General features: G+C 41.8%; 1 long non-coding RNA gene across 1 annotated transcript in view; it reads left to right on the top strand.

Annotated features, from left to right (window-relative positions):
* The first annotated feature begins 21801 nt into the window (after window positions 1-21801).
* LOC132428526 (uncharacterized) overlaps window positions 21802-22914 on the top strand; it is a 62405-nt gene continuing 61292 nt past the window's right edge. Inside the window, exon 1 of the long non-coding RNA XR_009520141.1 lies at window positions 21802-22489. This is a non-coding gene — a long non-coding RNA (uncharacterized lncRNA). The remainder of the gene's footprint in view (window positions 22490-22914) is intronic.

The following is a 22914-nucleotide window of genomic DNA, read 5'->3' as shown; positions in this document are numbered from 1 at the left end:
TACGCTTTCTTGATTTGTCAATTTTAAAAATGATTTTTTGAATTCCTTTTATGGCAGGCAGGATTACTTTGCTTATATCCTCACCTCCCCCACCCCTCCCAATGTAGATTAATCACAACTTTTTTGTTAAATCAATAGATACAAATGTTTATTGATCATTATCAATTATTTCGTATCATTGTTTCCTTTCTACTAGAATCTTATTTTTCCTTGAATTACAATAATAATTTCCTGACTTTAAAATTTGCTTAGTTTTTAATATACCTGTCACGATGAGTATCCAAAGGCTTAAATGCTAAAAAACATTAGATCATCCATCAGTTCCTTTTTTTTTTTTTTTTTCTTTTCCCTTTGAGGACATTTTTTCCACAGTCCTTCATCTTCTGCCATCTGGACCATTGCTCTCCAGACCCGTGCATGGCTTGGTGGTGATTCTGGGATCCCTTTGTTTTTCAGTTTTTCAGTCTCATGTTGGATCTCCTGTTTATTGGATCTTTTTTCTTGATTTACTGTACTTTTTTTTGCCAAAGTATATCCACTATCAAAAACTTCCTGGGAAAAGGTGCATGAGAGGTAAAGATTTTGAGGCTTTACAGGTCTGAACGTGTCTCTACTCTTGATAGATTGGTAGTTTGGGGTCTCTGTTGAAAATAATTTTCTCTTAGAATGTTAAAGGCAGTGCTCCATTGTCTTATAGCCTTCATGATTCCTGTGGGACCTGTTTTTACACTCTGGAAGCTTTTAAGAGCTTCTCTTTATGCCCAACATTTCATGAGGATGTGTGGGTCTTTATTCATTCAGGTTGATGGGTACTTGACTTGGTGGAATCTTTCGATTTGCAGACTTGTCTACTTCAATTCTGGGAAACATTTTGTGTTATCTTTTTGATAATTTTCTCTCCTCCATTTTCTCCATCCTGTTTTTCTAGAATTCCTGTCATTTGAATGTTGGACCTCCCAGACTGATCCTCTAATTTTAAAAGAATGTTGGACGTCTAATTGATCCTCTTTTCTCTCCTAAGTTGTAGTATTGTAATTGTTCTTTTTCTGTTCCTCCAGCTCTTCTGTTGAATTTTTTTTTTAGCTGTATCTTTTAATTTCTAAGATATCTTTTTTCTCTGTTCCATTTTTATGAGGACGATTATGGGTGTTTTCCTCATGTCTTTCCTGTTTCCTGCATTGTTTCCTGTTCTGTTTGTTTTGGATTGTGTCTTCCATTGTGAAGGCTTTCTTAGAAAGTTGGAGAGGTCATCCATTCATATTAAGAATTAGGTACTAAAAAGCTAACTTCATAGTTCTTTATGTGTGGGCTGGGTTTATCAGTTATCTGCCTCAGGCAGAGAGCTGGCCTTTTGTCTTGGAGTTCTCTAAATTTCAGAGGAGGTCTTTTCTTTGGAGCTATTCAGTTTCCCTGGGAAGGATTCCTGTTCTAGCAGCAGGGTGGGAAAAAAGGGCTGAGGACTCCACAGTTTGTATGTGGTTTTTTACTTAATCTTTCTATTTTCAGCCTCCACATACCCTGCCCCACCCCACTGCAGTCGTCTTCTATGTTTGGTGACCCTCAGCTTCAGTTTCTCCAGTGGATGGAGTTTGGGGGTGGGTGGGTTGTCTGGCTGTGGAGAGTGGGGAGAGGACCTGGGGTCTAGTTGCCCATTTTATAGACATCTAGTCCTAATTTCAGCCCTATGCCTCATCCCCTTTTTCTGCAGCACCTGCTACTTCCAGGTTCTGAACTTGTTAGGTGTTTGGTTGAGTGTATTGGCTCCTCTCTTCTGGGTACATAGGCTTTAACTTCCTCTACTCTGCTAGGTTTATCACACCTCCTCCTGGATTTTATTTTTATAAACTTGTTGAAATCTCACGGCTATGTAGTCTGTTCTGACATGTTGGTCAGTCTACTATATTTAACTGGAAGTCTAGGTTTAAGTTGTAATAATGTGTATAAAATTTTAGAAAGTATTATTGTGTAATTCATTCTTTCCACTCTCTAATGATTTTCAATTAATACGGTTTTACTGTATTACCTACCTCATAGGGTTGTTGTGAGGATTAGAAGAATCAATACATATGAAGCGCTTAGATGCCTGGCACATAGTATGTGTTAATAAGTATTAGCTATTATAAATACTGTTACCATTATTAGTAGTAGTACTGTCACTCTTAATTCAATAACCCATTTAGACTTGAATAAAGATGTTTTCACCAAAGGAAGAGTTATTGATACATGAGAAAATCTAGTGTTTGATATTATTATTATTGTTTTTTTTAAGATTTCTTTTATGTGGACCATTGTTAAAGTCTTTATTGAATTTATTACAGTTTTGCTTCTGCTTTATGTTTTGGCTTTTTGGCCACAAGGAATGTGGGATCTTAGCTCCTCAACCAGGGATCAAACCCCTTGCATTGGAAGGCGTAGTCTTCACCACTGGACCGCCAGGGAATTCTCTAGTGTTTGATATTATTGACCCTGCATTTAACTAGACTTCACATGAAATGCTCAGGTTAAATGTTTTTAAGACACATTAAAGCCTTAAAAATCCAATCAGTAATAGGCTAAAAGTTTCAAAAGCATATAATAACAATTTTGATGTGCTTTTAAGCTTTATTGGTATTGAGTTTTATTTTAATCATCTAAATATGAAGTATAAAAAAACAGAATTAAGGAGGTGATGTTTATATGCCTTACAGCCAGTAGATGAGATACTCTGAATATATAGAGTATAGAAGTAGAGAAATAGTAGACTCCAGTCACTGCACCTATGACCTAGTGAATGTTTGTATACTTTTCAGAAAATGTTATGAACTTATATAAAGCAGAATGTGTGCATTTGCTCAATTATTTTAAGTATCGCCTTTGTGTCTGGATTAAGAGTGTATATGATAACACTGAATACTAATTTTTAGAGGTGAAATGTGAGTAGGTGCTCACATTACTCTTCTTATGGATAGTAAGTTGCATACTTCCGGGAAGGGGATTTTTATTTGTAAGGAGGTTTGCATTCTCTCTCACTAGAGTCCCATGGTTGTGACAAAGGGCTGTAAATATCAGTACACTAGAGATGCTATAAATTTTTCTACAAAAGAATGGCCAGTTGCTTAGTGTGAATAAACTTCTTTACAAATTACCAGGATGACTTTGGTAGGACAGATGAAACAGGTAGTCATGGGCAGGGTCAAACAGTGCCTGCTATTAGCTTGATGCTGGCATTTCCCCCTCCCTAGATGTAAATATATTATTTTTATTATGTCTCATTATTTGCTTTGATATTTCATCTCTGGAACTTTAATGTCTACATCTTTAGAGCCCTTATGCTGCCTCTTTCCCAAATGCAGCAACTAATCTAGTATATTTTCATAGGATGGAACTTCCCCCTTCTGTCCTGTAATGTGCACCCCTTCCCCCCAAATAGTCTTTTGCTGGTCTCTTTGATAATAAAACACTTACTATGGGCCAGTTGCATTACCTCAATTTAGCTTCGTAACAAGGATGTTAAAGTACAAGAGCAACCAGGATACACAGAACCAAGATTAACTCACGTGCGATTGATTAGAATGGTAAATATTTTGTAACTATATCCTGAAACACTTAAGTGTTTAAATTACCTCTTCATTTAGTATTTTAGTTCATATGCTTCTGGTCTAACATTAGTTGCTGAATAAATAACTAACCTGGAATTTATAAAATCCAGAACTTATGGAAGGGAGGATTATGTTTTGATTAATTTTATAGATAAAACAAATGCATTAATATACAGGAATATTAACAAATTAAGTAATTCCTTTGACATCAGTGAGGGGTAATATACTCAGAATACCAAAGATGAATAAAATACATGACGCTGTAATGAATTTCCTCCTTAGTGTCAGACTGAGAGGAGGATGCTGTTGATAGTTGTGCTGTTGAAAGTTGTCACAAAGACTGTTTTACCCACTTAAATCTCAATATAAAGTATATTACCAGATTTGGTAGCATGGGGACAGTTAAGAACAAAGGAGAGAGAATAGTGTCATGAAAGGATCCATGGCTGTCAGGAGCTATACCCACACACTCTTTTCTTTCCCACGCTCTTTTGGTATTAGTAGGCAGAGGTGGTCATCTTGGATGAGATGTAGCAGTTTAGGAATGAAGAATAATGAAGAGTACTTATGTGTAGTGAAAAGGAGGGGACCTAGGAAAGCATTTCAGTCCCGCTCAGTGCTATCATCTTTCTGTCTCAGCACTCTGGACTTCAGACTCTGAGAGAGCTGGGTTATTCCCCCGATTCCTCTTATTTTTTTTTTAAAGCTGTACCTGAATATATTCTCTTTACTAAGTAATCATTTAGACAGTGTGAATAAAGTGAAAGTTCACCTTGTCAACCCCGCTTTCCCCGGGGTAACCACTCTTCTGCTACGTGCCCTTCCAGACCTTTCCTCTATGCATTGACGTTTGTTTTATGTAAGTGTGACTTTTATTTTATGCAGTCATTCAGATACCCTCATCAAAAGCAAGGTGGTTAAGTAAACAGTGGCACATCTATGTGGTGCAGCTGGTAATAAAGGAGAAGGTGACTCTACATATCTTTATAAGTATGTCTTGTGTGTGACAGTAGGATAATTCTGACCGCTGCCATTACTGACCTGACATTCTAACTCTTTTATTTCCTTTTTAACCCTTCTATGCAAGGAACTATGAATTGATGGCTTTTTCTAGATAGCCAGAATGAGGCCATTTTCTTTTGAAAGTAATCCTGGCGTTTCTAGTGCTTTTCTTTAATTGTGTGTGTGAGTGTGTGTGCGTACAGTTCTGTACGCATGTTTTTTTGGTTGTGGACAATGCAACTTGGAACCATTTTGTTTTGAGATACGTTTAGTTATTTATGTTTAGTTTTAGAATTGATTTTACAAGTTGAGTTACAAAGGTTAAAATTAGTTTGCTGTAGAAGCTACCATTACTTGGTCAAAATAGAGTTGTATTTTTTGTTTGGCAGCAATCAAAAGTGGCCTAGAGATGGTAAAAGTTAAGCGTCTAGATTTCTGTCTTGGAATGTGTACATGATTAAAAACCTTCAGTTGCCAAATTTGTATGGTAAATGAGCATACAACAAATACCTTTTAAGTCTTACCATCAGAATCAGACTCTGTACTTAAATTAAATAGGAAATTTCTATACTTGCCCTTTTCCTGTGGCATTTGTGGTTACTAGGTTATACAAGTGTTTCAGCATGCCTTCAGAACTGGCATACCCAGACGATTGTTGAGAGCTCCTCGTCGTGACACCCCATCTTGGGTGAGGCCTTAGAATACAAGTCATATATACAACTCCTATTTGACTTTATTATTTTGTTTGTTTTCTTGTTTTGTTGTTGTTGGCCAGAAAGAAGTGTGAGACAGTAAATACCTGTGGTTTAACGTACCTGACCATTGGCACACTGTCTTTTTGGGTTTTTTTCCTTCGGTGCCAACTCTGCTCAGTTAGTTGTGGCTTTCCGGGATTCTAAGTTTGAGGCTAGGATCAGCAGAGAGTGACCTACCTACTTGATTAATGATGTCTGCTGTGGGCTTGGTGGGGAAGGTGTGGGAATGGTGGCAAGGATATTCTGTCATCCAGAATATAGGGCAATGATTATGGTCTGACTCTGCAGAATTTTGCTAGATTACATTTTCAAGCACTCACAATAAACCAAGTTGAACAACTCATAATTGATTCCCTGTTTTCAGTTTGCACTATCACACTAGGGTGAACTTAATCATGTGTGTGTGTGTGTGTATATATATATAATTTTTTTTTTTTTTTTTTTTTTTTTTTTTTTTGCTGTACGCTGGCCTCTCACTGCTGTGACCTCTCCCGCTGCGGAGCACTGGCTCCGGACGCGCAGGCTCAGCGGCCATGGCTCACGGGCCCAGCCGCTCCGCGGCACGCAGGATCCTCCCGGACCGGGGCACGAACCCGCGTCCCCTGCATCGGCAGGCGGACTCTCAACCACTGCGCCACCAGGGAAGCCCATGTGTATATATTTTTAAATGGAAACAAAAATAACCCATCATGTCTGTATTCAGACAAAGTGTATATGTGTGCATGAGTAATGCACACCATTAACTTACTAGCAGTGCCTTTGTGAATTCGAAGACCTTTGCAACCTTGATGTGGTGCTCAGGGAAAAAAAACAGTGCCATACGTTAAAAAAACTTTAAAAAGTATCAGTTTAGGAAGTGAAATTCTGTAGCATACCAGTGCTTTGCATGTGTCACCTTTTGCATTTAGATCACCCTTAGTCATCACTTGAGAGAAGAGTTTTAGTTCATTTGTGGTTTTGCGTAAGTAGCAAACCTCCTTAGACAAGTTGCCCTTCCTTCTCCTTGCTGTGTTTTTAAAATACAGGCCGTGACTTTTGGGGGGAGAGTGTACAGACTGCAAGTTTTCTTTCTTGCTTTTGTGAATCAGGCTACGTTGGCCGCACAGTGTCCTTAAATTTGCCTTAAGTCATGAAGCCTAGCAAAATGTACCTACCAGTGACCTGTCATTTTTCGTCCTCATAACAGTTTCTTTGGGGGGACATGTGACTTCCTCAGCTATAATGTTTGCATCTGTCACTGTCAGATTTGACACCTGCAGGTGTTTTTCTTTCTTTTGGGAGTAAAGGAATGGATATAATTTTTTAGATGGTATTTTTAAGTTCAAGTCTCTAGCTCTAGTGCTCTAGAGACAGTAAAAGACTCATGATGTGATTTTTTTTTTTTTGCCCTCTGTCAAAATTCTGTGTTATCTCAACCTTTTCTTTTTACGAGCTCTGAGGAAATCATGGCTGTATGTTATAAAAATCATGGTTGAATGTTAGTAAAATCATGGTTGAATGTTAAAAGTAAGTTTCTAAGAGCTTTCCAATATTACCTGTAATTAGCCAAAGAGAAAGTCATATGAACTTTTCCAGTTCTAACTTTTCTTTTGTTTCTTATTCACTCTATTTTATCTATTTTTTAATGGCTCATACAAAATAGAGGTTTTTTTTTAATTGAGGTATAATTGACATATAACATTATATTAGTTGCAGGTGTACAACAGGATTTGATATTTGTAACTTTTTCTCCCATTTTGATTGATGGTTATAGAGTCCCCCAAAATAGCTTCCTCAGTATCTCCATATTTGGTGGACTCTTTTGGAAAATGAATTACTTGGAAAGAGTGGGGAGTTATTGGAGGCATCTAGATTTAGGATAGGGTATATATTTATCCACCTCTTCAAAAAATTTTGTTCAGTCAGTATTGACTACTTACTAAGCACTGTGTTGCTAGTATTCATCTTTGCTTTCTAATTCTCCAGTGTACTTAAAAACTCACTGTTTTATTTTTAATAGTTGAGATAAATTGACTATCTTAACTACAGTTGGCTTTCCTAAATGTTTACTTTTTTAGTTAGCTAGTTGAATCGTATTACTCACATTTGCACACTAACGTAAATAAGCATTAGAAAATATCATGATTGTTTTAAATAGCTTTTTGTGTGCATAAATATTATTGGAAACATAAATACATGGTTTATTTTATTTTATTTTTTCCTTTTAAATGTCTGTTTTTGGTTAGTTTTAACTAATACATATGCTTCTTGCAATAAGAGTTTGTGGGTATTTAAATGAACAGTTTGTAACTTTAGAAGTTAAATAAATTGGAAATATTGAAATTGATTGAAAAGCTAGTCTCTAAATAAACCTAGTAACCTAATAGCAAAAATAGCTTTAGATTGATATAACTAAGCACTCTAATTTTGAAACATTTTCAGAATAGGATTTTTATTCCCAGGGGGAAAAATAAACTTCATTTAAAATATATGTATAATTATTTTGTGAGCATTCTTTTTCCTTCCAAATGCCAAAAGGTGTACTCGATATTTTTTTATGAAAATCCTGCTTGTTTAAAGTATTGTAGCAATTTTATAAATCAATAAAACTGAGGCATGTCAACACTGTGGGGAAAAATGCTTAATAAATTTGCCATGTCACTAAGAAAAATTTTGGAAATTTAAGGAAGGGTAACCTTTGCTTTAAAAAAATGTATGACTACTCGTTTGCTACACACTTAAATGTAAACTCTGTTTGGCTAAGTTAAAGTCAGTGCTGTGATGTGAGAAAAGACATTAGGAGAATAACAGTTAACCTTGAAGTGGAAACATTAAGTGGATCACCTTACTTGGCGAGATCAGGGCTTCCCTACCTTGGCTGCGCATTAGAAACCCCCAGGAGCATTTAAGCTTCCTGATGCTAGGTTGACCCAGACCAATTACAGTGGTATTTTTAAAAGCTCCTCAGTAATTCCAATGGGTAGCCAGGGTTGAAGACCACTGAGCCAGGTGGAAACTCCCACTCCTAACTGTGGCATTTAAGAAGAGGTGTATATAAAAAGCATTAAAGTTTGGGACCATCATCTAACAGCGTGAAAGGCCAGACATTTTTCCAGGTTGTTCTTAGCATGGTCTGAGGATCATGAGTGTCAGTGTCACTTGGGAGCTTGTTAGAAATGCAGACTCCCAGGTCCCCACCCCAGATCTGCTGAACCAGAGTCTGCGTTTGAGCAAGTGCAGGTGGTCCCTATGCACTTTAAAGTTTGAGAAGCAGTGTTGGAGGTGGTATTAGGTAAATGTTGATCTTGATATACCTGGCCTTTTGCTTCTGTCTCTGGTTTTCTGTCCTAAGCAAGTAAAGACATTTTCACACAGGGTTGGAAAATGACGCTAGCAATGTGTGCTCATGTCAGCAGGTTAATAACTAAAGATGATTTTCTGATCTAGAGCACATGTGACAGAAACTGCCATCACTATCACCATCACCATCAAATTCCTCTCTCCCTAAGATGGGGAAAGAGAAAGGAACTCAAAGAATGGTCACCAGGCTGAAGGCCATGCTCTTTCAGTCCCTTTCACAGCTGCCTTGTGTATTAAGGAAAAATGGAAAGTATGGTCCTTGTAAGGATACTTCTTCATTCATACCATTACTTTGAGGATTCTTTTTTGAAAGAAAGAAATTTGAGTGAAAAAATACTCATCCTAGTCATAAACTGAAATGAATAAAACCAAACCCTCCAAATTCTCTGAAGTAATATCTACGCAATTCCCAGCTTTCAGAAACTTCCCCTATCATGGCCGCAGTCCCCTACCTTAAACATTCTAGGGTCTCAGCTGGTTTCCCTTTGTCTCAGCACCCACCCAGAATCCAGCTGATTGTTTTGTCAGGGAGCCTCCTTCCTTGTAGGTTGGAAAGGTTCTTTTCTGTTATTTCTTTAGGGCTCATAACACTGTTTCCACAAAGCTTTTGGCTCTGCCACCTCTGTCTGTTACTATGATATCCTGGGTCAGATAAGCACCCTATTTCCTGGCTATATTGCAAATGCCAATAAAACGTTCAGTATTTCTGGCCTTAGCTTTTGGAGAAGAGGAATTGACTATGTAGGGGCCTTTTTACTGGGAGGGACCTGAAAGGATTTTGTTGTCTACCCTGCCCTGGAACTATAATGACCTGGAAGGGGAACAGAGCCCTCTTCTCCTTAAACACTCTCTCTGGCCATCTCACCCTCCAGCAGGATTGATTTTTGTAGTCGTGAAGGGGTGGCAAGACCACAGTGATAAATGGAGACCTGGCTTCTAGATCCAGCTGTGCTACTAGCTGTGTGAATTTGGGCACGTTATCCGAAGGCTCTGGATCTCAGTGTACTTCACTTTCCGCTTTCCTTCTAGAGGCCTCATTCTCTTCCTTGTGGTGGTCCTTCTGCTTATCGGGACAGGGCATCTCGGTCTCCCTTCTGGTCTTGGCCAGATGGGCCTGCTGGTATCCCTTCTCTCCAGCTTGTTTGGGTTGTTTGAGGCAGGGAAGTGGGAGTAGAGAGGGGACAGCCAGCCCCCCTTATGGATGTGGGCCAGGGTTCTCAGCAGGGTGGGGAATGAGGAGTCAGGTGTCCCGACTAAAATCTAAAAACATTGCAGTGATGTCAGATGAACTGGAGGCTGTAAACAAAGAACTGGCTTCATTCCTGTTACAATTGCAGAGAATTCTGCCCCCATGTTCCTCTCTGAGGCTGAGGCTGGTGTCAGACCAGGTTCCCTCCACATCCCTGAGATTTCCCCTATAACTCAGGGAATTTATACCTATAATATCCTTAGCAAGGAACATTTGTCTTTGAGGCTGTGCTGGTTCAGGAGACCTTGTAGGTAAGTACAGTCGGTCTTCTGTATCCATGGGTTCCACATCCTTGGATTCAACCAACAACGGGTAGAAAATACTTGAAAAACAAAATTCCAGAAAGTTCCAAAAAGCAAAACTTGAATTTGCTGCACCAGCAAATATTTGCATAGCATTTACATTGTATTTACAACGATTTACATAGCATTTACATTCTATTATGCATAAGGAATCTAGAGATGATTTAAAGGATACAGAAGGATGTGCTTTGGCTATATGCGAATACTACGCCATTTTATATAAGGGACTTGAGCATCTGTGGATTTTGGTATCCACTGTGGTCCTTGAACCAATTCCCCCCCCCCCCCCCCCCAGTTCCCCGCTATACTGAGGGGCAGCTATACTGAGGGGCAACTGTACGCACCAACACAAGGCTTGTTAACAGAGGCCCCTCCTGGCTGAGGAAGGAGAGGAATCCCAAGCACCAGAGCCGTGAAAGTGGTTTCCAAAGTGGGGCTTATCCTCTTTTTAAGGGAGCTGTGTGTAGATACTTTTTTTTCTTTTACATCTTTATTGGAGTATAATTGCTTTACAATGGTGTGTTAGTTTCTGCTTTATAAAAAAGGGAATCAGCTATACATATACATATGTTCCCATATCTCTTCTCTCTTGCATCTCCTTCCCTCCCACCCTCCCGATCCCACCCCTCCAGGCGGTCACAAAGCACCGAGCTGATCTCCCTGTGCTATGCGGCTGCTTCCCACTAGCTATCTACCTTACGTTTTGTAGTGTATATATGTCCATGCCACTCTCTCACTTTGTCACAGCTTACCCTTCCCCCTCCCCATATCCTCAAGTCCATTCTCTAGTAGGTCTGTGTCTTTATTCCTGTCTTACCCCAAGGTTCTTCATGACATTTTTTTCCCCCTGAATTCCATATATATGTGTTAGCATACAGTATTTGTCTTTCTCTTTCTGACTTCACTCTGTATGACAGACTCTAGGTCCATCCACCTCATTACAAATAGCTCAATTTCGTTTCTTTTTATGGCTGAGTAATATTCCATTGTATATATGTGCCACATCTTCTTTATCCATTCATCCAATGATGGACACTTAGGTTGTTTACATCTCCTGGCTATTGTAAATAGAGCTGCAATGAACATTTTGGTACATGACTCTTTGAATTATGGTTTTCTCAGGGTATATGCCCAGTAGTGGGATTGCTGGGTCATATGGTATTTCTATTTGTAGTTTTTTAAGGAACCTCCATACTGTTCTCCATAGTGGCTGTACCAATTCACATTCCCACCAGCAGTGCAAGAGTGTTCCCTTTTCTCCACACCCTCTCCAGCATTTATTGTTTCTAGATTTTTTGATGATGGCTATTCTGACAGGTGTGAGATGATATCTCATTGTAGTTTTGATTTGCATTTCTCTAATGATTAATAATGTTGAGCATTCTTTCATGTGTTTGTTGGCAGTCTGTATATCTTTGGAGAGATGTCTATTTAGGTCTTCTGCCCATTTGTGGATTGGGTTGTTTGTTTTTTTGTTATTGAGCTGCAGGAGCTGCTTGTAAATTTTGGAGATTAATCCTTTGTCAGTTGCTTCATTTGCAAATATTTTCTCCCATTCTGAGGGTTGTCTTTTGGTCCTGTTTATGGTTTCCTTTGCTGTGCAAAAGCTTTGAAGTTTCATTAGGTCCCATTTGTTTATTTTTGTTTTTATTTCCATTTCTCTGGGAGGTGGGTCAAAAAGGATCTTGCTGTTATTTATGTCATAGAGTGTTCTGCCTATATTTTCCTCTAAGAGTTTGATAGTTTCTGGCCTTACATTTAGGTCTTTAATCCATTTTGAGCTTATTTTTGTGTATGGTGTTAGGGAGTGATCTAATCTCATACTTTTACATGTACCTGTCCAGTTTTCCCAGCACCACTTATTGAAAAGGCTGTCCTTTCTCCACTGTACATTCCTGCCTTCTTTATCAAAGATAAGGTGACCATATGTGCGTGGGTTTATCTCTGGGCTTTCTAGCCTGTTCCATTGATCTATACTTCTGTTTTTGTGCCAGTACCATACTGTTTTTTTTTTTTTTTTTTTTTTTTTGGCGGTACGCGGGCCTCTCACTGTTGTGGCCTCTCCACTTGCGGAGCACAGGCTCCGGACACGCAGGCTCAGCGGCCATGGCTCACGGGCAGGTGGGATCTTCCCAGACCAGGGCACGAACCCGTGTCCCCTGCATCGGCAGGTGGACTCTCAACCACTGCGCCACCAGGGAAGCCCCATACTGTTTTGATTACTGTAGCTTTGTAGTATAGTCTGAAGTCAGGGAGCCTGATTCCTCCAGCTCCGTTTTTCTTTCTCAAGATTGCTTTGGCTATTGGGGGTCTTTTGTGTTTCCAAACAAATTGTGAAATTTTTTGTTCTAGTTCAGTGAAAAATGCCAGTGGTAGTTTGATAGGGATTGCATTGAATCTGTAGATTGCTTTGGGTAGTAGAGCCATTTTCACAATGTTGATTCTTCCAATCCAAGAACATGGTATATCTCTCCATCTATTTGTATCATCTTTAATTTATTTCATCAGTGTCTTATAATTTTCTGCATAGAGGTCTTTTGTCTCCTTAGGTAGGTTTATTCCTAGATATTTTATTCTGTTTGTTGCAGTGGTAAATGGGAGTGTTTTCTTGATTTCACTTTCAGATTTTTCATCATTAGTGTATAGGAATGCCAGAGATTTCTGTGCATTAATTTTGTATCCTGCTACTTTACCAAATTCATTGATTAGCTCTAGTAGTTTTCTGGTAGCATCTTTAGGATTCTCTATGTATAGTATCATGTCATCTGCAAACAGTGAGAGCTTTACTTCTTCTTTTCCGACTTGGATTCCTTTTATTTCCTTTTCTTCTCTGATTGCTGTGGCTAAAACTTCGAAAATTATGTTGAGTAAGAGTGGTGAGAGTGGGCAACCTTGTCTTGTTCCTGATCTTAGTGGAAATGCTTTCAGTTTTTCACCATTGAGGACGATGTTGGCTGTGGGTTTGTCATATATGGCCTTTATTATGTTGAGGAAAGTTCCCTCCTTCCTACTTTCTGGAGGGTTTTTATCATAAATGGATGTTGAATTTTGTCGAAAGCTTTCTCTGCATCTATTGGGATGACCATATGGTTTTTCTCCTTCAATTTGTTAATATGGTGTATCCCATTGATTGATTTGCATATATTGAAGAATCCTTGCATTCCTGGAATAAACCCCACTTGATCATGGTGTATGATCCTTTTAATGTGCTATTGGATTATTTGCTAGTATTTTGTTGAGGATTTTTGCATCTGTGTTCATCAGTTACGTTGGCCTGTAGTTTTCTTTCTTTGTGACATCCTTGTCTGGTTTGGTATCAGGGTGATAGTGGCCTCATAGAATGAGTTTGGGAGTGTTCCTCCCTCTGCTATAGTTTGGAAGAGTTTCAGAAGGATAGGTGTTAGCTCTTCTCTAAATGTTTGATAGAATTCACCTGTGAAGCCATCTGGTTCTGGGCTTTTGTTTGTTGAAATTTTTTTTTTTTTTTTCTTTGCGGTACGCGGGCCTCTCACTGCTGTGGCCTCTCCCATTGCGGAGCACAGGCTCCGGATGCGCAGGCTCAGTGACCATGCCTCACAGGCATAGCCGCTCCGCGGCATGTGGGATCCTCCCAGACGGGGGCACGAACCCGTGTCCCCTGCATCGGCAGGCGGACTCTCAACCACTGGGCCACCAGGGAAGCCCGGTTGGAAGATTATTAATCACAGTTTCAATTTCAGTGCTTGTGATTGGTCTGTTCATATTTTCTATTTCTTCCTGATTCAGTCTTGGCAGGTTGTGCATTTCTAAGAATTTGTCCATTTCTTCCAGGTTGTCCATTTTATTGGCATAGAGTTGCTTGTAGTAATCTCTCATGATCCTTTGTATTTGTGCAGTGTCAGTTGTTACTTCTCCTTTTTATTTCTAATTCTGTTGATTTGAGTCTTCTCCCTTTTTTTCTTGATGAGTCCGGCTAATGGTTTATCAATTTTGTTTTTCTTCTCAAAGAACCAGCTTTTAATTTTATTGATCTTTGCTATCGTTTCCTTCAATTGTTTTTCATTTATTTCTGATCTGATCTTTATGATTTCTTTCCTTCTGTTAACTTTGGGGTTTTTTGTTCTTCTTTCTCTAATTGCTTTAGGTGCAAGTTTAGGTTGTTTATTTGAGATGTTTCCTCTTCTTAAAGTAGGATTGTATTGCTATAAACTTCCCTCTTAGAACTGCTTTTGCTGCATCCCATAGGTTTTGGGTCATCGTGTCTCCATTGTCATTTGTTTCTAGGTATTTTTTTGTTTCCTCTTTGATTTCTTCAAAGTGATCACTTCATTATTTCTTCAAGTGATCACTTCATTATTAAGTAGTGTATTGTTTAGCCTCCATGTGTTTATATTTTTTACAGATCTTTCCCTGTAATTGATATCTAGTCTCATAGCGCTGTGGTTGGAAAAGATACTTGATACAATTTCAATTTTCTTAAATTTACCAAGGCTTGATTTGTGACCCAACATATGATCTATCCTGGAGAATGTTCCATGAGCACTTGAGGAAAATGTGTATTCTGTTGTTTTTGGATGGAATGTCCTATAAATATCAATTAAGTCCATCTTGTTTAATGTAACATTTAAAGCTTGTGTTTCCTTACTTATTTTCATTTTGGATGATCTGTCCATTGGTGAAAGTGGGGTCTTAAAGTCCCCTACTATGAATTTGTTACTGTCGATTTCCCCTTTTATGGCTGTTAGTATTTGCCTTATGTATTGAGGTGCTCCTATGTTGGATGAATAAATATTTACAATTGTTACATCTTCTTCTTGGATCGATCCCTTGATCATTATGCAGTGTCCTTCTTTGTCTCTTCTAATAGTCTTTAAAGTCTATTTTGTCTGATATGAGAATTGCTACTCCAGCTTTCTTTTGGTTTCCATTTGCATGGAATGTCTTTTTCCATCCCCTCACTTTCAGTCTGTATGTGTCTCTAGGTCTGAAGTGGGTCTCTTGTAGACAGCATATATATGGGTCTTATTTTTGTATCCATTCAGCCAGTCTGTGTCTTTTGGTGGGAGCATTTAATCCATTTACATTTAAGGTAATTATCGATACGTATGTTCCTATTCCCATTTTCTTAATTGTTTTGGGTTTGTTATTGTAGGTCTTTTCCTTCTCTTGTGTTTCTTGCCTAGAGAAGATCCTTTAGAATTTGTTGTAAAGCTGGTTTGGTGGTGCTGAACTCTCTCAGCTTTTGCTTGTCTGCAAAGGTTTTAATTTCTCCATCAAATCTGAATGAGATCCTTGCTGGGTAGAGTAATCTTGGTTGTAGGTTTTTGTCCTTCATCACTTTAAATATGTCCTGCCAGTCCCTTCTGGCTTGCAGAGTTTCTGCTGAAAGATCAGCTGTTAACCTTATGGGGATTCCCTTGTGTGTTATTTGTTGTTTTTCCATTGCTGCTTTTAATATGTTTTCTTTGTATTTAATTTTTGACACTTTGATTAATATGTGTCTTGGCGTGTTTCTCCTTGGATTTATCCTGTATGGGACTCTCTGTGCTTCCTAGACTTGATTAACTATTTCCTTTCCCATATTAGAGAAGATTTCAACTATAATCTCTTCAAATATTTTCTCAGTCCCTTTCTTTTTCTCTTCTTCTTCTGGAACCCCTATAATTCGAATGTTGGTATGTTTAATGTTGTCCCAGAGTTCTCTGAGATTGTCCTCAGTTCTTTTCGTTCTTTTTTCTTTATTCTGCTCTGCAGCAGTTATTTCCACTATTTTATCTTCCAAGTCACTTATCCGTTCTTCTGCCTCAGTTATTCTGCTATTGATCCTATCTAGAGTATTTTTAATTTCATTTATTGTGTTGTTCATCGTTGCTTGTTTCATCTTTAGTTCTTCTATGTCCTTGTTAAATGTTTCTTGCATTTTCTCTATTCTATTGCCAAGATTTTGGATCATCTTTACTATCATTATTCTGAACTCTTTTTCAGGTAGACTGCCTATTTCCTCATTTGTTAGGTCTGGTGGGTTTTTATCTTGCTTCTTCATCTGCTGTGTGTTTTTCTGTCTTCTCATTTTGCTTATCTTACTGTTTTGGGGGTCTCCTTTTTGCAGGTTGCAGGTTCGTAGTTCCCATTGTTTTTGGTGTCTGTCCCCAGTGGCTACAGTTGGTTCAGTGGGTTGTGTAGGCTTCCTGTTGGAGGGAACTGGTGCCTGTGTTCTGGTGGATGAGGCTGGATCTTGTCTTTCTGGTGGGCAGGTCCACGTCTGGTGGTGTGTTTTGGGGTGTCTGTGGACTTATTATGATTTTAGGCAGCCTCTCTGCTAATGGGTGGGGTTGTGTTCCTGTGTTGCTAGTTGTTTGGCATAGGGTGTCCAGCACTGTAGCTTGCTGGTCGTTGAGTGAAGCTGGGTACTGGTGTTGAGATGGAGATCTCTGGGAGATTTTTGCCGTTTGATATTACGTGGAGCTGGGAGGTCTCTTGTGGACCAGTGTCCTGAAGTTGGCTCTCCCACCTTAAAAAATAATTATTAAGAAAAAAAATGTTTTAAAAAGAAAAGAAAAAAAAAAAAAAAACGGACGGACAGAACCCTAGGACAAATGGTGAAAGCAAAGCTATACAGACAAAATCTCACACAGAAGCATACACATACACACTCACAAAAAGAGGAAAAAGGGAAAAAATAATAAATATTGCTCTCAAAGTCCAGCTTCTCAATTTGGGATGATTCATTGTCTATTCACGTATTCCACAGATGCAGGGTATATCAAGTTGATTGTGGAGCTTTAATCCGCTGCTTCTGAGGCTGCTGGGAGAGATTTCCCTTTCTCTTTGTTCTCCCAGCTTTCGGGGTTCAGCTTTGGACTTGGCCCCGCCTCTGTGTGTAGGTCGCCGGAGGGCGTCTGTTCTTCGCTCAGAGAGGATGGGGTTAAAGGAGCAGCTGCTTCGGGGGCTCTGGCTCACTCAGGCCGGGGAGCGGAGGAGTTCGGATGCGGGGTGAGCCTGCGGCGGCAGAGGCCGTTGTGACGTTGCACCAGCCTGAGGCGCGCCGTGCGTTCTCCCGGGGAAGTTGTCCCTGGATCACGGGGCCCTGGCGGTGGCGGGCTGCACAGGTTCCCCGCAAGGGGGGTGTGCATAGTGACCTGTGCTGGCACACAGGCTTCTTGGTGGCGGCAGCAGCAGCCTTAGCATCTCATGCCCTTGTCAGGGGTCCGCGCTGTTAGCCGCGGCTTGCGCCCGTCTTTGGAGCTCCTTTAAGCAGCGCTCTTAATCCCCTCTCTTCGCGCCCCAGGAAACAAAGAGGGAAGAAAATGTCTCTTGCCTCTTCGGCAAGTCTAGACTTTTCCCTGGACTCCCTCCCGGCTAGCCGTGGTGCACTAACCCCCTGCAGGCTGTGTTCACGCCGCCAACCCCAGTCCTCTCTCTGCGCTCCGATGGAAGCCCGAGCCTCAGCTCCCAGCCCCGCCCGCCCCGGCGGGTGAGCAGACAAGCCTCTCGGGCTGGTGAGTGCCCGTCGGCACCAATCCTCTGTGCGGGAATCTGTCCGCTTTGCCCTTCGCAGCCCTGTGGCTGCGCTCTCATCCGCGGCTCCGAAGCGTCCCCACTCCGCCACCCGCAGTCTCCGCTCGCGAAGGGGCTTCCTAGCGTGTGGAATCCTTTCCTCCTTCACAGCTCCCTCCCACTAATGCAGGTCCCGTCCCTATTCTTTTGTCTCTGTTTATCGTTTTTTCTTTTGCCCTACCCAGGTACGTGGGGGAGTTTCTTGCCTTTTGAGAGGTTTGAGGTCTTCTGCCAGCGTTCAGTAGGTGTTCTGTATGAGTTGTTCTACGTGTAGATGTATTTCTGGTGTGTAATGGAATATCACTCAGCCGTGAAATCAATGTCATGAGGCCAGTAGCAGCATAATGAGTGGATTTAGGTACGATGATCCTGGCCCGCCGTCCGCTCGACTGTCACGGCTTCGGCCGCCGGGGCCCCTCCAGAGCCGGCAGCCTCAGTGAGGTCGCCCTCCCCTCGGGCTCCGGGGCAGTTCCGTGACGGCGGAGGGAAGAGACCCCGAGCCGGGAGTTCCAGCTCTGCGGAAACGCAGGCCTGTAGATACTTCTGAGATGGCTTTGGCATCTGTCTGCTGGTTCCCTCTCTGAAATGTGTAGGGCAGTATCTCTTAAACTTTTTGAATCATTGGCATCTTTAAAAATGAAATGAAAACTAGGAACAATGTCCCTTAAAAAAAAGAGAAAAAATATATGCATAATCTCAGGGAGCTCAGGGACCCCCTAAAGATTCTAGGATAAGCATGAATTTTAGGTTTGGAATCCTCACTTTTAGGACATGCTATCTTTTGCAGTGATTTCCTGACAGATTGGAAAGCGTTGGCATACCTGCCCACTCCTCTTACCTGCTTCCCACCTTTTCTTAAAATGGAGCAGGAGTAAGTGGGAGTCGTCCCCAGGAGCCACATTCCTGACATCGCATCATCAGAACTTGGCTTTTTGGGCCAGATTCTTCTACCTCCGTTGCAGTTCCACAGCAGTGGTCATTGTCACCGAGAAGAATTGCGGCAGTAAGTTGCCCTCCTGTCTCCACAAGTCACCCCCTCTCCCACACCTTTTCCTTTACCTGGAGAGTCTACCAGTCTGGCTTTATTACATGTTTCCCTACGTCCCCAGACATTCTTAGGAAAGACCTTTCCACGGATGGCTATAAAGCGTAGGAACGGTAATTACAGGGACATTATGGGTTAGGAATTTGGTCATAGGTGAACATCTTCCTATGAGTGGAGTCCGCTGGGAGGAAATAAGCTCTTGGGCATAGAATGGCAAATACATGTCATAGTTTTCTCAGAATAGCTAAATACTTTGTAAAAGTAAAATTTGATCGAGTAACTAGTTTGCTTAAATCTCTTTCATGGTTCCCCTTACCTCTTAGAGAAAAGCCCAAAGTCCATAATAGGGTGTAAAAGGCCTTTTGCAACGTTGCCCTGCTTCTCACCTCCAGCCCTTCAGAGGTTCTTGCACCCCCTTATTAACTTTTCCTACTTTTTTGAATGTGTTGTGTTCTCCTTGCCCCAGACCTCTGCAGGCACAAGGATCCTCTGCCTGAAAGCTCCTCCTTATCTCCTCAGTTCACCCCACACTTTAGGTCACAGCTTCTACATGTAACTTCCTCTAATCTGACTGTTCCCCAATTCTCTGACTGGATCAGATGCCCTAGCAATGTGCTCTCAAACGCCTTGGATTTTTCTTTTTTTTTTAATTTTTATTTATTTATATTTTTTGTGTTACGTGGGCCTCTCACTGTTGTGGCCTCTCCCATTACGGAGCACAGGCTCCGGACGCGCAGGCTCAGCAGCCATGGCTCATGGGCCCAGCCGCTCCGTGGCATGTGGGATCCTCCCGGACCGGGGCACAAACCCGTGTCCCCTGCATCGGCAGGCGGACTCTCAACCACTGCACCACCAGGGAAGCCCCGGATTTTTCTTTTTTTATCATAGCACTTAATTTCATTTCTTAGGTGATACCCAGTTCCTCCTCTACCAAGATCCAATCCTCTTCACACCTCCCATGTTTCCACCTACTGTGGCCTGTCTCAGCCTACATCATGTACAGTACCAGTGAAAACAGTTCCATCATCAGATAAGTTCGGGGAGCATTGTATCGCCTCATGGAGGACCACAACACACACTAGCTCATCAAAGGCTCTGGGAAGTCCTGCATAAAGAAGTACGATTTCCCAAATCCTAAGTTTATTTGGCTGTGGGACAATTTTCCCATAATATCTACCAACATCTTGAGGAAGAGTTTGGGAAACATTGACCCAGACATACCAAAAGGTATAAAACTATTTTTATAACCTTAGAATAAAAATCGATGGGCCAGGTCTTCCTGGGTAGTGCAGTGGTTGAGAATCTGCCTGCCAATGCAGGGGACACAGGTTCGAGCCCTGGTCCGGGAAGATCCCACATGCTGCAGAGCAACTAAGCTCTTGCACCACAACTACTGAGCCTGCGCTCTAGAGCCTGTGAGCCACAGCTACTGAACCCGCATGCCTAGAGCCCGTGCTCCACAACAGGAGAAGCCATTGCAATGAGAAGCCCGAAAACCCAACGGAGCCAAAAATAAATTAAATAAATAAATTTATTTAGAAAAAAGAATATAGATTGGCCCATCAATTTTTTTTTTGTGTGTGGCTGCTTTGGGTCTTCATTGCTGTGTGCAGGCTTTCTCTAGTTGCGGCGAACGGGGGCTACTCTTCGTTGAAGTGCGCGGGCTTCTCATTGCAATGGCTTCTCCTGTTGTGGAGCACGGGCTCTAGGCATGCGGGCTTCAGTAGTTGTGGCACGCGGGCTCTAGAGTGCAGGCTCAGTAGTTGTGATGCAAGGGCTTAGTTGCTCCGCGGCATGTGGGATCTTCGTGGACCAAGCCTCGAACCTGTGTCCCCTGCATTGGCAGGCGGATTCTCAACCACTGCACCACCAGAAAAGGGCGGCCAATCTCTCTTGCAAAAGTCCTTCTATTTACCTAGCAGACACTGTTTTCTCCTATTACAAGGAAACTGGGTTTTCTCGGCCCGAATTTCTTAAGATTACATTTGGGGCTGAATAAACAAATACAAATTACTTTCTTTTCCTGGAGCACAATCATAAAACATTTTTCTTGAAGATTAATGTCTCACCATGGAGACTGTCAATTTAACCTGTTATTTTACTGGCTGTTTCTGATTTACCTACCTCCCTACCTCTAGATGGTTCATCTATATAATTGGCTACTACTGGTTAGAGATAATAATTTCATCTTTTGAGAAACTCTACCAAAAGACGTCTTTTAAAGATGTGCTGTCTCATGCCCATCATGTCTAGTGTTATGGGTTGAGCTGTGTACCCCTTCCCACAGATATGTTGGGGTCCTAAACTCTGGTACCTCAGGATGTGACCTTATTTGGAGATAGTCTTTACACAGACAATAAAGTTAAAATAAGGTAAAATTAGTGTGAAACCTAATCCAATATTGCTGATGTCCTTCTAAACAGGGGATATTTGGACCCACACATGCATGCAGGGAGAATGCTATGTGAACAGGTGGCCATCTACGAGTCAAGCAGAGAGGCCTGGAACAGATCCTTCCCTAACAACTCTCAGAAGGAACCAGTCCTGTTGACACTTTCATTTAGGACTCCTAGCCTCCTCCCCGCCGCCCTGCAGGGTTGTGGTACTTTGTTCTAGCAGCCCTAGCAAAATAATACATCTAGTGATTACAAGTGAGGTCTGTGTTACACCCCCTCTAAAATGTTTTTCTGGTCCCTAACTTCGATGTTTTGCATGGTGGTCTCTAATATAATACTGATTGCTGGTGTTTATTGGGTGCTGTGGCAGCACTGCTCTAAGAGTTTCACATGTAGTAATTTGTTTAATCCTCACAAAACCTGTGAGGTTGATGCTGTTGTTATTCCCATCTTATGGGTGAGAACATCAAGGGATAGAGAAGGTCAGTAATTACTCCAGGTGACACAAGTTAGCAAATAGCAGATCCTGGATTTGGGTTGGTACTCTGGGTTTTGAGTGCGTATATATAATTCCTACACTATGCTGCTTATGAGTGTAGCCAAATGGGGACTTTATAAAATAGACAGGAAAGATTCAGCAGAAAGAGGGGCAGGAAGAGAGTGAAGATTACTCATAGGTTTTGTGGATTGGAGGGTTGAACCAGGAGGAAGGCGTCTGCTTGCTGCTCTCTGGCGCCTCCTGCCGACAGGGGGGAGAGAGACAAGGTGGTCTGAACCGGAAATGCAAAGTTGCTGGGAAGGCATTCCTGGTGCTGTTGGAGGTGGGGTGGGATTGACAGGAATCCCCACCCACCCTACGCGGGGGAGCGCCGTTATTGGAGGCGCTCTCGGAGGGAGGCTGGCTGGTAAACCCGGAAAGGGGTGCTTGTAGTTCCAGCCGGAGGGCCTCTGAGGGACTTCCCAGGATCCTCCCTACGCAGTCCTCTCACGTGTGACCCCTTGGCCACACCCTGCTGCTCTCAGAGGCGTGGGCTTCTGCTACTGGTTGAAAAGAAGTCAGGCCTCTCGGCTTGGCGTGGATTTCCTTCCCGGGATAGGCCTTAGCCCCTCCCCTTTCTCCCAGGCCCAAAATGGATCTCTGGATTTGGGAGCTGCAGCTACCGTTCCTTCAGCTTCAGAATTCTGAGCAGCACGGACTGCGCCTCAGCCACGGATAGGACTCCTTAGAACATCAGCCTGTCAGGGCAGGGAGTCATCCTCAGGAATCCCTGCCTCTCTCGTTTTAAGGTAAGAACTGGCATTTCAAGTTGTTAGATGGTGTAGTGGGTGCTGTGCGTACCTCCCAGATCCAGGTGATGTGTACCCGGCCCAATTTCTTGTGTATTGGCTGTTTAGCTGCCCTAGTCTGCAGAGATTGCTCTGGCCAAGGGGTGCCCCTCACCCCGGAGGTTATTTCCCTCTTCCCGCCCCCGCTCCCACAAGCTCCCAGCCTGTAGGCACTAACTGGCAGATAAGCAGGTAGAGAAGGTCAGCGCCCTTGCTCCCAGGTGGAACCAACTCTGGTGCAATTTATGCTCCCTGTGGGATGCGGCTGAAGCTCCCGCGGAGACCACATACTTGCTTAGCTTTCTTCCTCTACTCTGCTTCCCTCACTTCCTTTTTCCTGAGAGCAGTCCCTCAAAAAATTACTTACGCTAGAGTCAAGTCTTAGG

The sequence above is a fragment of the Delphinus delphis genome, chromosome 7, assembly GCF_949987515.2.
Source record: "Delphinus delphis chromosome 7, mDelDel1.2, whole genome shotgun sequence".
In the NCBI taxonomy this organism is placed as follows: domain Eukaryota; kingdom Metazoa; phylum Chordata; class Mammalia; order Artiodactyla; family Delphinidae; genus Delphinus; species Delphinus delphis.
Note: the sequence above shows the minus strand (reverse complement) of the source record. Positions and strands in the feature narration are given on the sequence as shown.